The sequence below is a fragment of the Strix uralensis genome, chromosome Z (genome assembly GCF_047716275.1).
Source record: "Strix uralensis isolate ZFMK-TIS-50842 chromosome Z, bStrUra1, whole genome shotgun sequence".
Lineage (NCBI taxonomy): Eukaryota > Metazoa > Chordata > Aves > Strigiformes > Strigidae > Strix > Strix uralensis.
Genome location: NC_134012.1, coordinates 834,196 through 841,720, shown reverse-complemented (window position 1 = coordinate 841,720; position 7,525 = coordinate 834,196).

The following is a 7,525-nucleotide window of genomic DNA, read 5'->3' as shown; positions in this document are numbered from 1 at the left end:
ACTTTGTTAGTGTCAGTGGTTTAACTGGTGTCTCTGCTTCAACCTGCCACGGCATAGGGAAGGTGCAGCCGGGGGAGCATCTCCAGAATCCTCTGGAAGTTGCTGTGGCTGCTGACGAGCTCTCACCCTGCAGCAGCTCAGCCATTTCCCACCTCATCCATCACCTACTTCCACCTCTCCACAGAAAATGGTGACTTCTGTGTCTGCGTGCAAACCCGGCAGCTGCTGAATTGGACATATGTCACCTATAGGAGAAAAAACACTACTGTTTTTTATCATTCCTTGGTCTATAACTCTAACAGTGTCCCTTTACATCACTGTGCTGCAGTGCCTCCACCATGACCCCAAACCCTCCTCTGTCACTGCGGGCAGCACTCCCCAGCACTGTCTGTGCCCCGGGGGTATGGCTGACTCAGGATTTCATATTTCGTGTTCTCTCGCTGTCCAGAAAACTTTTAGTTATTGATCATTGCTGAGCTTCTGATCTGCACTTCCAAGAAAACTTCAGAGTCACTATTAGAGCTTTATCCTGTCCAGCAAATGGTATGGATTCATCCCAGCAAAGTGGTTTTAAAGACAACAGGATTATGGGATCTAGCTTCACTGTATTTATAGGGACAGTTTAAATTTTAACTGATAAGCTTTGAGATGCAACCTGTACTTTGTGGATACATGGCCAAACTTGCGTTTGCCTCCCTTACTCATTTCACTTGCCTTTGTGTCTAGACCTCATCTCATCCAGTCAACAAGTGACAGCAAACATTCAGCTGTCACTTAATTAGGAGTAATAAAACCATCTCTTACCCAAAGCTGCCAGTACTCCACCGACCAGACTAAGCCTCTCTGCGAGCCATGAAGATGTGGGATGGCCAGAAACAGTCTTCCTGCATTATTTCCCTTGGCGTTGCCACTGCTTTTGTAGGACCGAGGCCAAAGCAAGCAGTACCTGTGCAGGGATGTCAGCACATCGCCGGGGAAAGAAACCTCATCCTGGGGCCAGACCAGGGGATGGGCAGCCTGGTTGGCCATCCTCCTGCCAGGACGGGCTCCCTGCCAGACTGCGGCCAACCCTGCCAGCCTTTGTTTCCTATCTTTGTAAAAAACCCTTCTTTGAAGACCTAAATCTAGCAAGCATTTATTTGGACTGCAGTTACTAACGATGGCCGTTGGGCAACGGTGTGTCTTATGGCAACGCATTCATCTTGCGTGTGTTGCGGCGGTCCCCGGGCACGGGGCGGGTGCAGGGTCAGGTGAAGGCTGCAAAGGCCGTTGCTGATGAGAGAGGACAAGCCACAGCGGGGGCTCTGCCTCTGCCTGGCGTGGGGGTAACGTCTGCTCAGAAACACCCTGAGACCCGTAGGGCCAACGCCAGGAAGAGCTGTAGCACGTGGGCAGAAGTAGGGTTGGTGGAGGGTCACTCACTGTCTAGGATGTCCCTTCAAGAAGTGTTTTTTAAAAAAAGGATGTATTTTATCGCAAATTAATTATTATCACAAATACAAGTCTTTCTGTAGCACATCACTGGCTTTTCTGGGATCTCTTCTTTAATTTCTTCTCGCTGCAGCTTCCCTTTCAAGCACTGCCATTCTCCATAACCAGCTTTTCAATTCCTGCTAGCTGAGGAGAAAAGGAGATTTCCAACTTGCATCTTTTGTCTACAACACCTGGAAGTTTACCAGGATTTTCTGAGAGGTAGAACCTCTGTCCAAAGCTCCATTCCTCTTCCTGTCCTAAGAAGGTCTTGCATGGGGTCATCTACCACCTCCTAAGACCCAGAGAGTTTCACCTGCCGTTCGATTTACCTGGCACTATCTCTAACCAAGCTGCCTGTTAAAATTAACTTCCTGCTGTTTATTGTTGTTTCAGATGTTGCCAGAGAAAGAAATAGGCTCTTCAGGGAATAAATGAGGGGAACTGGAGAGAAAATTCAGCCCAGGGTAACCCCTCCAGCACCCTCGATTGCATTGAAGCCAAGCAAGACAGCTTTAATTGTTTAATGATTGACTCTAATAATGTCAGAGCTGTTTTCGTAACATGTACCTTTTTTAATCTATATTTCCAACCCCAAATGAATTTTCAAAGCAACAAATTGACTTCAGACACTTGTCTAAATAAATCTTGTGGCAGCTGTAAACTGGCTTTGCTGCCTCCTCTGAGATTTAGAAACAAAATCCCAGTGCTTCCCCTGCCCTGTGCCTTCTGCCAGCTGCAGAGCACAAAACCTGCATCTGTATCACAGAAGAACAATGCAGACTACTTTTAATGAAATTATTTGTCTTTTTTTTCTGTGCTGAAGTCAGGACCGGGGCTAGAAGCACGGATACAACATGAAGACACCCTCTGGTAGAGCTTCTCCCCAGCTAGAAGTAGGAGGCAGTGGTGGGGTGTGTGAACAGAGGAAAACCTCTCAAAGAGAAGAAACGTTTCATTTTCCATTGAAGTCAGATAAGCCCTGGTCACGCAGAAGTCTCTTCAGGATATTCTAGAAGTAACTGCTGGAAGTCTGGCAGCAGTCCACCACAAAGACCACTCCTGCAGCTGATTGCTCTTTCCTGGCACTAACGCCAAATCAGTTTTAGTGCTAAAAGTCGTAACTGCAACTACAGTTTTTGCTGTACTACACGCCTTTTGGCGAGCTTAGACACCCCCGGAGAGGTGAAATCTTTCAGGAGGGAGGACGAACGCTGTCTCGACAGCGGAGCATCTCCCCAGACATCCCGAAGGAAGAAGCGCAATTTTAAACAAGTTTTGCAGCACGAAACGGGACAAATGCGGAGGTACTCTAGGAGCACGGTGCCCTCTAGAGCATTTGGGCTGAAATAGGTGTTTAGTTCAGACCAAGACTTTCTGTCTGGCACACACCCCTCGGTGTCCGCCTTCACACCGAGCGTGTGACTGAAGGTGAAGAAGGAATTGACCTGTTGGAAATGGATGTGGGGCTTCTGCGCATCAATCGCATCGCGCTGCCACACCAGTTCGTTTTGCTGCACGTTGGCACGGGGTGTTGTACCAGCGGAGCCGACGGTCTCTGCTAAAACAGCCCTCAAGCGTGAGTATTTCCACTCTCAGCTTGGCTCAGTGGAGTTGAAGCAGGGATTGCATCCGGCCCGTGACAACCTGACAGGAGCAGCGAGGTGGCCTGGCTTGTCAGCTCCCTGCACGGTCACCCAACTCGCCCACCACCTTTTGGGGCTGAGAAAGTGGCTATGAAGAATTTCCTCCTCCACAGAGGATTTTGTACATCGTTCTGCCGTGTCAGTTGATCTCTCATTAACAGCTCCTGGAAAGGGTCCAGCTGGCTCTTCAACGAGGGCTGTATTTAGTGCTTGGTCTGTAGCCACCCACATCTCTAGGACGTGGCAAAACAAGCGCTTTGCTTTCAGAGAGCACGTGAGCTTCGGGGTGTGAGCTTTGCTCCAGGGTCTTCCCCAGACTCTGCGGTCTCAAAGGCCCTTGTACCCAGGGAGCTGCAGCCAGACGCTGCCAGCGAGATCTGTTCTACACTTGCCATTAATCCATTTTTTCATTTAAAACTTTTAGCTTCTGCATCCTTGTCAGTCCTGTAGAGGGATGGGTTCTTTTTTTTTTTTCTTTTTCCCCTCTAAATAGTTTAGCATGGAAGTGTTTAAAGATCCTGTAAAAGAACAATAAACATTTTAGCTTGACAGTGCTTCAACAATAAGTACTCACCTTGAGATGTTCTCTGTCCTGGGGGTTAAGTTACATATTTTTTCCAGCACAGGATTTCCTCACTGTGGCCATAATGTCCCCAAGTCAGCATTACTCACAACTAGCTTTGTCTTTCTGTCCTGAATATCAACTCAGCTATTTACATCTCCTTTCATCAAAAGATTTCTTACTTCTCCAGACTTCTCTCGTCATGCTTACCACACCTCCTGGTGCAAACACAGCACGTCAGTGTCCTCCCTTTGCAAGTGTGTCCCCTCATCTCGAGGCGCCCTGACAACATGAGCATCCTCCTCTGGCTCTGCAGCCACCGGCAGCAGTGACTGTCCCCGGGAGTCAATGCTCCGGCCCAGGGCCCGTCTGCGCTGCCCGTTGGTGAGAGGTGGACAGGCCGTGCCAGGGCTGGCACCACTTCCCGAGACGTGCAGCAGGAGATGAGCATTAAGCAGCCCATGATACGCTGCATTTCTCAGACAGCCCGTTATTGGCTTCTTCCCCCGGAGTTACTGATGCACACAGAGCTGGTGGAGACTATTTCACACTCTCCAGCGACTTCGTCCTAGTTGTCTCTGAGGCAAATGCTACGGATTATACGTTACAAGACTCTGATGTACATGGTGGGCTGTATTTTGTAGCTGACATACGGGCACTGCACATCTGCTGAAGATCTTAGAGAGCTGAACATGCCTCTTGAAGGATCAGGGCGGCATCTCAGCTTAAAGATGACAAATTCTTGCACATTAGCTATTTTAATTAAAAGAAGTAATCCTGTTTCATGACAGAGCAGAAAGAATTAACAGACAAACCCCCAGGACATGGAGGTAGGTCTATCAGTAACTCCAACATGGACACTTAAGATCGATTCGATGGCACGTGCACAGCATTTATCAGCGCTAAGAAGGAATAGTAAAAAGATCAGAAAAAGTGCGTCCACTTCTCGGACTGCCTGATTCAGCTCCAGATACCAAAGAGGCTTGATGGCCAGTATCCCTGGCCAGTGGCCACTGTCGGTGGCCAGCATCCACGAGGTGGAGCTCTGAACGTTACGATGAGCCGTGTAAGGACACTTCACCTTCCACGCTGCACTCGGTTTTTTCCTCTTCCCTCACACGGAACTGTAGAGTGTGGGTGTGTAATCCATTTTCTTATTAAATGAGTGCTTATTTCAAAAGTAAGCTCGAGGGTTTTCTTCTCCATCTGTTTCCCTGACTTCACCTAATACCAGTTTGCGTTCTTGTTCAATCACAAGACCGCTTAGAGAGGAAATACAAAACCAAGTGTCCTATTAGAAAATGAGGCATAATTGTGAACAAAAAGCTTTAGGTCAGCTTCACTTCCCTCTCAACGCTGAAAGCTCCAGAAGGCGGAGATTATTAATAAATTTAGATGGCAGATAATGACAGATAATGGTAATTGGCTTAGGCAGAATCATGTTCAAGAATTTCAAGTGTTTTGCTGAAAATTTTTAAGTCGTTTCACCTATCCAATTTCTGTAATTGTGACAGGAATGTAAATAGCTTTCCCGAAGCCCTGGTGCAAGCAGGTCATGGCAACTTTAAAGGAAACAAAATGAGTAATTAGAGTAATCTTACCCACCATTACAAAGTACAGTTTGTTCAAGCGATTTTTTTCTTGTTTTTCTCATAAAGTCGAGAGTAGCAACGCTAACGTCATCCGAGGGAAGTCAGAAAGTTGTCTTTCTTGCTGCAGATCACTGAAAAGTTCCAGTGTTTCCACGAAAAATGCTATGTGCGCTCCCCATCCCTGTTCAACCTTTGAGGCTCAGCCCCGTGAGCACGAGGCAGATGCGTTCAGTCTGTTTTACCAGCCCCTGCCAGGCTCACAGGTGGGCTTTGAGCCCAGCACCACAGCCCTCTGGCACCGCTTCAGAGAGGGGATGCACACTGAGCCTGGAGTCCACTCGGTTTTGGGTCAGAAGGCACCAAATCCAGTGGGCTCTACTCAAAATGTTGGCATTTTAGTAGCGTTATATTGCTCGGCCAAACAACACTGAGCCAAGATCCTTGACTTCTAGCATGCTGCTTTCCTAGTATCTATAACTAATATCAAATAAAATAAGAGACAGTTTGATTAGAGCTCATGAAAAATGTGGGTAGCCACCAGCCTGCTCAGCCCCATCACCCCTCCTGCAAAAAAGACGTGCTTTAACACACCTGTGCTAAAAACAAGCGAATTGAAGGAAGCCCCTTGCAGTCTGCTGCGCTGTGGGTGCAGGGATGCTCTGTGCCAGCCCAGCACCCGTGTGCTGGCAGGGACCTGCTCACCCCAGGGATGCGGCAAGAGCATGACCCTGCTTCTTGCAACCACCCCACGCACTGAGGGTACCGCCCCACCAGCCATGCCTGTTTGGGTAGAGATGACGATTTTCCTATCGCTTTTGGATGAGCGACTCCTTCAGTTGGAACAGACGCTGTGTTTCCGTCACCCGGCTTTGACCTCCTGTTATGGGAGCAGTGACTCACAGCAGTGCGGTAACACGTGAGGCCGTGGCATTACCAGCAGGGTAACGTCCCCATCAGGGTTCATCAATTAGGGTGCTAATTTGCTTCCATTTTCAACTGCTGGAAAACATGAAAATTTATTTCATCCTGTGCTGGAGGGCAGGCTTCTCCCTCTGGACAAGACCTGCTGCCTCTCGTGCTCCAGCTCCTTGTGCGACCTAATGACCTCTGCTCCTCAGCTGGTGTTTCAGCTCTCACCCCAAGTCCTGCTGCGGGGCCCAGACCACCTTCCTGGCCACTATTTCTCCCTGACTCCCATCATCACTCACAGCAGACCTTTGACATCTCTTGTGCCCAAACCCAGGTGCTTTGCTTTCAGGGTTGTTTTCTGGCCAGGGAATAACAACTCACACCTCAGCGGCTCCTGCAGAAGCTCTTCGGCTGAGCCGGTGTTCAGGGACCCGACCCACTCACCGCTGGAGCCTGGATTTTGGTGCACTGAGGTCCTGCCAGACGCTGGCTGGATGTTCAGGCATCTCTGCAGCACACGCTCACCCGTACAGGTGCAGGGCAAGGGGGAGCATTTTGAGAAGCAAAGGGCTGGAGACTTGTGCCTCCGACCTCCTGTCTCAGAACATAACTATGAAACTAAGGAAAGGGCTGAAAAAGCCTCCACTGAAACCCCAAATAAAATCATTTAGATGGGAGATTGGAGAAGGAAGGCAAAAAACTAAAAGCGTAGGCATAAGAGGTACCCATGTCTCTCACACCTGTACTTTTGTTCTACATCTTACAAGATACATCTCTCAAGATTGAGACAGATGAAAGATTTTCTAAGTAAGGAGTTACACTACATCCAGGTTTAGACTGGCTATCGGGAAGTATTTCTTTGCAGAAGGGGTTGTTGGGCGTTGGAATGGGCTGCCCAGGGCAGGGGGGGAGTCCCCATCTCTGGAGGGGTTGAAGAGTCGGGTTGACCCAGCGCTGAGGGATCTGGTGGAGTTGGGAATGGTCAGGGTGAGGTTCATGGTTGGACTGGAAGAGCTTCAAGGGCTTTTCCAACTCAGATGATTCTGGGATTCTGTGATACATGTTTACACTTGAAAAAATGTTCCTTGAATGTCAGTAGCGATCAGTGACATTTGAGCAACGGTACTGAAAAGCTGCCTCTGGCTGCTGTGACCGCAGCCAATGGCACCTTCCCCTCCAGAACCTGTGACGTTGCTTTGGCCAGGCTGGCAGGCAGGGCATGTTTTATCAAGGAAAATAGCTCCTTTCCCAAATTGCACCAGGGAGATTGAGGTTGGGGTTAAATGCCCCTAAGACCCATTGGCTGGAACAGAGGTTTAATCCCCACGAGCACAGTCAAAGTGCGC